Source organism: Oncorhynchus mykiss, chromosome 25 (genome assembly GCF_057628025.1).
Source record: "Oncorhynchus mykiss isolate SJ-2025 chromosome 25, ASM5762802v1, whole genome shotgun sequence".
In the NCBI taxonomy this organism is placed as follows: domain Eukaryota; kingdom Metazoa; phylum Chordata; class Actinopteri; order Salmoniformes; family Salmonidae; genus Oncorhynchus; species Oncorhynchus mykiss.
In genome coordinates this window covers 4,917,191-4,925,000 of record NC_143046.1, presented here as the reverse complement: position 1 = coordinate 4,925,000, position 7,810 = coordinate 4,917,191, and the positions used below count along the sequence as shown (strand labels likewise).

The 7,810-nt window shown below is 48.1% G+C and overlaps 1 protein-coding gene across 7 annotated transcripts in view; it reads right to left on the bottom strand.

Moving 5' to 3' along the window:
- LOC110504468 (catenin (cadherin-associated protein), alpha 1) overlaps positions 1–7,810 on the bottom strand; it is a 224,062-nt gene that overhangs the window by 60,295 nt on the left and 155,957 nt on the right. The window lies entirely within an intron of this gene.

Below are 7,810 nucleotides of genomic sequence, written 5' to 3'. Positions count from 1 at the left end.
CTGTTCAGAGTCGTCTATAACACCAGAGGACCCTGTGGTGGGGACTAAACCTCTGTTCAGAGCCGTCTATAACACCAGAGGACCCTGTGGTGGGGACTAAACCTCTGTTCAGAGCCGTCTATAACACCAGAGGACCCTGTGTGAACCTCTGTTCAGAGTCGTCTATAACACCAGAGGACCCTGTGGTGGGGACTAAACCTCTGTTCAGAGCCGTCTATAACACCAGAGGACCCTGTGGTGGGGACTAAACCTCTGTTCAGAGCCGTCTATAACACCAGAGGACCCTGTGGTGGGGACTAAACCTCTGTTCAGAGCCATCTATAACACTAGAGGACCCTGTGGTGGGGACTAAACCTCTGTTCAGAGCCGTCTATAACACCAGAGGACCCTGTGGTGGGGACTAAACCTCTGTTCAGAGTTGTCTATAACACCAGAGGACCCCGTGGTGGGGACTAAACCTCTGTTCAGAGTCGTCTATAACACCAGAGGACCCTGTGGTGGGAACTAAACCTCTGTTCAGAGCCGTCTATAACACCAGAGGACCCTGTGGTGGGGACTAAACCTCTGTTCAGAGCCGTCTATAACACCAGAGGACCCTGTGGTGGGGACTAAACCTCTGTTCAGAGTCGTCTATAACACCAGAGGACCCTGTGGTGGGGACTAAACCTCTGATCAGAGCCGTCTATAACACCAGAGGACCCTGTGGTGGGGACTAAACCTCTGTTCAGAGTCGTCTATAACACCAGAGGACCCTGTGGTGGGGACTAAACCTCTGTTCAGAGTCGTCTATAACACCAGAGGACCCTGTGGTGGGGACTAAACCTCTGTTCAGAGTCGTCTATAACACCAGAGGACCCTGTGTGAACCTCTGTTCATGGTAAAAAAAAAAAAAAAAAAAGATCCGTGGACCACCAGTGTTCTTCTGCTAGATGGGGTGTTGGATGGGTCAACTGAACCAGACAGTAGACTCATAAGTAAGAAGGCTTCTCATCAATCCTATCAGACTAGATACTGTATGTTATCTGGCTATGATATAGACTGTAGGCTTGTTCATTTACCAGACTAGATACTGTATATTATCTGGCTATAGACTGTAGACTAGTTAATTTATCAGACTAGATACTGTATGTTATCTGGCTATGATATAGACTGTAGGCTTGTTCATTTATCAGACTATATACTGTATGTTATCTGGCTATAGAATGTAGGCTTGTTCATTTATCAGACTAGATATACTGTGTATAATCCCCTGCCATGACTTTATTGTAAGTAGAATTCAACTTAGCTGAATAAAATAGAAAGGAATTTTCCCATTACGGAGCAACTGTGCATATGAAACGGCTACCGGGCTGCCCGGCGCGGCTATTTGATGTGATTTTAGATTGCATTGATGTCAGAATGATTAGAGGGACAATAGAGCCCTGAGTAGCAGGCCCTTAGGACCTGATGGAGGGACAATAGAGCCCTGAGTACCAGGCCCTTAGGACCTGATGGAGGGACAATAGAGCCCTGAGTAGCAGGCCCTTAGGACCTGATGGAGGGACAATAGAGCCCCGAGTAGCAGGCCCTTAGGACCTGATGGAGGGACAATAGAGCCCTGAGTAGCAGGCCCTTAGGACCTGATGGAGGGACAATAGAGCCCTGAGTAGCAGGCCCTTAGGACCTGATGGAGGGACAATAGAGCCCTGAGTACCAGGCCCTTAGGACCTGATGGAGGGACAATAGAGCCCCGAGTAGCAGGCCCTTAGGACCTGATTGAGGGACAATAGAGCCCCGAGTACCAGGCCCTTAGGACCTGATGGAGGGACAATAGAGCCCTGAGTAGCAGGCCCTTAGGACCTGATGGAGGGACAATAGAGCCCTGAGTAGCAGGCCCTTAGGACCTGATGGAGGGACAATAGAGCCCTGAGTAGCAGGCCCTTAGGACCTGATGGAGGGACAATAGAGCCCCGAGTAGCAGGCCCTTAGGACCTGATGGAGGGACAATAGAGCCCCGAGTAGCAGGCCCTTAGGACCTGATGGAGGGACAATAGAGCCCCGAGTAGCAGGCCCTTAGGACCTGATGGAGGGACAATAGAGCCCTGAGTAGCAGGCCCTTAGGACCTGATGGAGGGACAATAGAGCCCTGAGTAGCAGGCCCTTAGGACCTGATGGAGGGACAATAGAGCCCCGAGTAGCAGGCCCTTAGGACCTGATGGAGGGACAATAGAGCCCCGAGTAGCAGGCCCTTAGGACCTGATGGAGGGACAATAGAGCCCCGAGTAGCAGGCCAGTAGGCCCTGATGGAGGGACAATAGAGCCCTGAGTACCGGGCCAGTAGACCCTGATGGAGGGACAATAGAGCCCCGAGTAGCAGGTCCTTAGGACCTGATTGAGGGACAATAGAGCCCTGAGTAGCAGGTCCTTAGGACCTGATTGAGGGACAATAGAGCCCAGAGTACCGGGCCAGTAGGCCCTGATGGAGGGACAATAGAGCCCTGAGTACCGGGCCAGTAGGCCCTGATGGAGGGACAATAGAGCCCTGAGTACCGGGCCAGTAGGCCCTGATGGAGGGACAATAGAGCCCCGAGTAGCAGGTCCTTAGGACCTGATTGAGGGACAATAGAGCCCTGAGTACCGGGCCAGTAGGCCCTGATGGAGGGACAATAGAGCCCTGAGTACCGGGCCAGTAGGCCCTGATGGAGGGACAATAGAGCCCTGAGTACCAGGCCAGTAGGCCCTGATGGAGGGACAATAGAGCCCTGAGTACCAGGCCAGTAGGACCTGATGGAGGGACAATAGAGCCCTGAGTACCAGGCCAGTAGGACTTGATGGAGGGACAATAGAGCCCTGAGTACCGGGCCAGTAGGCCCTGATGGAGGGACAATAGAGCCCTGAGTACTGGGCCAGTAGGCCCTGATGGAGGGACAATAGAGCCCCGAGTAGCAGGCCCTTAGGACCTGATGGTTGTTAAGGTATGACCAGCGAATGTCCTGAGTGCATAAGAGATGACAGTGCTTCAATGGCGACAGGGAATTTTTTTACTAACGGGCATGACCATTGACTGTCGGTGTGGCGGTAATATGGTCACCGTAACAGCCTTGGCCAGCACCACAATCAATCAGGATAACAAGATTGGCGCTCCCCAGCTCTCTTTCTCCTTCTCTCGCTCAGCCGCTGTCCCTCCCATGTTTTTCCCTGTCTCTCCCTCACTGTCCTGCTCACTCCAATTTAAGTATACTAATTAAACATGTTGGGACTGTTTTCCCATGTGTGAATCAGTTATTCAAATGGTTTCTATGGGCTAAGAACAGCAAGGCCAATTTCATCAAATTATTTAATAACGTACAAAAGCGTCCTAAAAATTCAAAATGAAACAGCTAAATTACCCTTGGTATGACCATCTTAATACAGTTCCATATGTTCACTTAGTAGACCCCCCCCCCCCCCTACACACCCATGAAATGAAAACTTACGGTACACAGAGCATCAGCTATTTGAGCTCACACATCACTTCACAGCCTAATTCACAAAACGGGCTCACACACCAGGGGCTTTCAGACAGCACTTTGTTCCTGCTGGCCTAAATGTTTGTTTAAATATAAAAATTGTATATATAAAAAAAAATAAAAAAAATGACTACATGAAATGCCATACTGGATGATAAACATTAAGGATCTAACCGGGGACTTCCAAGGAGTTATAGGTGCCTCATTGACTCGAAGAAAAAAAAAACGAAGAACAAAAAAACCGCGAGCGATGTTAAAGCCGTTGCTATGCTCGGCACGTACAAAACATGAAAGCACTGCATCTACCACTGACTGTGGGGAGGACAAGAGAGACCAGAGTAGAAGACAAGACTAACACGAGGAGCTTAGTTCACCTCTCTCCTCATTCAAAAATGCTGGATTAACGAGGACCAGAGACAAGACTAACACGAGGAGTTTAGTTCACCTCTCTCCTCATTCACAATGTTGGATTAACGAGGACCAGAGACAAGACTAACACGAGGAGCTTAGTTCACCTCTCTCCTCATTCACAATGCTGGATTAACGAGGACCAGAGACAAGACTAACACGAGGAGCTTAGTTCACCTCTCTCCTCATTCACAATGTTGGATTAACGAGGACCAGAGACAAGACTAACACGAGGAGCTTAGTTCACCTCTCTCCTCATTCACAATGTTGGATTAACGAGGACCAGAGACAAGACTAACACGAGGAGCTTAGTTCACCTCGCTCCTCATTCACAATGTTGGATTAACGAGGACCAGAGACAAGACTAACACGAGGAGCTTAGTTCACCTCTCTCCTCATTCACAATGTTGGATTAACGAGGACCAGAGACTAACACGAGGAGCTTAGTTCACCTCTCTCCTCATTCACAATGTTGGATTAACGAGGACCAGAGACAAGACTAACACGAGGAGCTTAGTTCACCTCTCTCCTCATTCACAACGTTGGATTAACGAGGACCAGAGACAAGACTAACACGAGGAGCTTAGTTCACCTCTCTCCTCATTCACAATGTTGGATTAACGAGGACCAGAGACAAGACTAACACGAGGAGCTTAGTTCACCTCTCTCCTCATTCACAATGTTGGATTAACGAGGACCAGAGACAAGACTAACACGAGGAGCTTAGTTCACCTCTCTCCTCATTCACAATGCTGGATTAACGAGGACCAGAGACAAGACTAACACGAGGAGTTTAGTTCACCTCGCTCCTCATTCACAATGTTGGATTAACGAGGACCAGAGACAAGACTAACACGAGGAGCTTAGTTCACCTCTCTCCTCATTCACAATGTTGGATTAACGAGGACCAGAGACAAGACTAACACGAGGAGCTTAGTTCACCTCTCTCCTCATTCACAATGTTGGATTAACGAGGACCAGAGACAAGACTAACACGAGGAGCTTAGTTCACCTCTCTCCTCATTCACAATGTTGGATTAACGAGGACCAGAGACAAGACTAACACGAGGAGCTTAGTTCACCTCTCTCCTCATTCAAAAATGCTGGATTAACGAGGACCAGAGACAAGACTAACACGAGGAGCTTAGTTCACCTCGCTCCTCATTCACAACGTTGGATTAACGAGGACCAGAGACAAGACTAACACGAGGAGCTTAGTTCACCTCTCTCCTCATTCACAATGTTGGATTAACGAGGACCAGAGACAAGACTAACACAAGGAGCTCAGTTCACCTCTCCTCATTCACAATGTTGGATTAACGAGGACCAGAGACAAGACTAACACGAGGAGCTTAGTTCACCTCTCTCCTCATTCACAATGTTGGATTAACGAGGACCAGAGACAAGACTAACACGAGGAGCTTAGTTCACCTCTCTCCTCATTCACAATGTTGGATTAACGAGGACCAGAGACAAGACTAACACGAGGAGCTTAGTTCACCTCTCTCCTCATTCACAATGTTGGATTAACGAGGACCAGAGACAAGACTAACACGAGGAGCTTAGTTCACCTCTCTCCTCATTCAAAAATGCTGGATTAACGAGGACCAGAGACAAGACTAACACGAGGAGCTTAGTTCACCTCTCTCCTCATTCACAATGTTGGATTAACGAGGACCAGAGACAAGACTAACACGAGGAGCTTAGTTCACCTCTCTCCTCATTCAAAAATGCTGGATTAACGAGGACCAGAGACTAACACGAGGAGCTTAGTTCACCTCTCTCCTCATTCACAATGTTGGATTAACGAGGACCAGAGACAAGACTAACACGAGGAGCTTAGTTCACCTCTCTCCTCATTCACAACGTTGGATTAACGAGGACCAGAGACAAGACTAACACGAGGAGCTTAGTTCACCTCTCTCCTCATTCACAATGTTGGATTAACGAGGACCAGAGACAAGACTAACACGAGGAGCTTAGTTCACCTCTCTCCTCATTCACAATGTTGGATTAACGAGGACCAGAGACAAGACTAACACGAGGAGCTTAGTTCACCTCTCTCCTCATTCACAATGCTGGATTAACGAGGACCAGAGACAAGACTAACACGAGGAGTTTAGTTCACCTCGCTCCTCATTCACAATGTTGGATTAACGAGGACCAGAGACAAGACTAACACGAGGAGCTTAGTTCACCTCTCTCCTCATTCACAATGTTGGATTAACGAGGACCAGAGACAAGACTAACACGAGGAGCTTAGTTCACCTCTCTCCTCATTCACAATGTTGGATTAACGAGGACCAGAGACAAGACTAACACGAGGAGCTTAGTTCACCTCTCTCCTCATTCACAATGTTGGATTAACGAGGACCAGAGACAAGACTAACACGAGGAGCTTAGTTCACCTCTCTCCTCATTCAAAAATGCTGGATTAACGAGGACCAGAGACAAGACTAACACGAGGAGCTTAGTTCACCTCGCTCCTCATTCACAACGTTGGATTAACGAGGACCAGAGACAAGACTAACACGAGGAGCTTAGTTCACCTCTCTCCTCATTCACAATGTTGGATTAACGAGGACCAGAGACAAGACTAACACGAGGAGCTCAGTTCACCTCTCCTCATTCACAATGTTGGATTAACGAGGACCAGAGACAAGACTAACACGAGGAGCTTAGTTCACCTCTCTCCTCATTCACAATGTTGGATTAACGAGGACCAGAGACAAGACTAACACGAGGAGCTTAGTTCACCTCTCTCCTCATTCACAATGTTGGATTAACGAGGACCAGAGACAAGACTAACACGAGGAGCTTAGTTCACCTCTCTCCTCATTCACAATGTTGGATTAACGAGGACCAGAGACAAGACTAACACGAGGAGCTTAGTTCACCTCTCTCCTCATTCAAAAATGCTGGATTAACGAGGACCAGAGACAAGACTAACACGAGGAGCTTAGTTCACCTCTCTCCTCATTCACAATGTTGGATTAACGAGGACCAGAGACAAGACTAACACGAGGAGCTTAGTTCACCTCTCTCCTCATTCAAAAATGCTGGATTAACGAGGACCAGAGACAAGACTAACACGAGGAGCTTAGTTCACCTCTCTCCTCATTCACAATGTTGGATTAACGAGGACCAGAGACAAGACTAACACGAGGAGCTTAGTTCACCTCTCTCCTCATTCACAATGTTGGATTAACGAGGACCAGAGACAAGACTAACACGAGGAGCTCAGTTCACCTCTCTCCTCATTCACAACGTTGGATTAACGAGGACCAGAGACAAGACTAACACGAGGAGCTTAGTTCACCTCTCTCCTCATTCACAATGTTGGATTAACGAGGACCAGAGACAAGACTAACACGAGGAGCTTAGTTCACCTCTCTCCTCATTCACAATGTTGGATTAACGAGGACCAGAGACAAGACTAACACGAGTTTAGTTCACCTCGCTCCTCATTCACAATGTTGGATTAACGAGGACCAGAGACAAGACTAACACGAGGAGCTCAGTTCACCTCTCTCCTCATTCACAATGTTGGATTAACGAGGACCAGAGACAAGACTAACACGAGGAGCTTAGTTCACCTCTCTCCTCATTCAAAAATGCTGGATTAACGAGGACCAGAGACAAGACTAACACGAGTTTAGTTCACCTCGCTCCTCATTCACAATGTTGGATTAACGAGGACCAGAGACAAGACTAACACGAGGAGCTCAGTTCACCTCTCTCCTCATTCACAATGTTGGATTAACGAGGACCAGAGACAAGACTAACACGAGGAGCTTAGTTCACCTCTCTCCTCATTCACAATGTTGGATTAACGAGGACCAGAGACTAACACGAGGAGCTTAGTTCACCTCTCTCCTCATTCACAATGTTGGATTAACGAGGACCAGAGACAA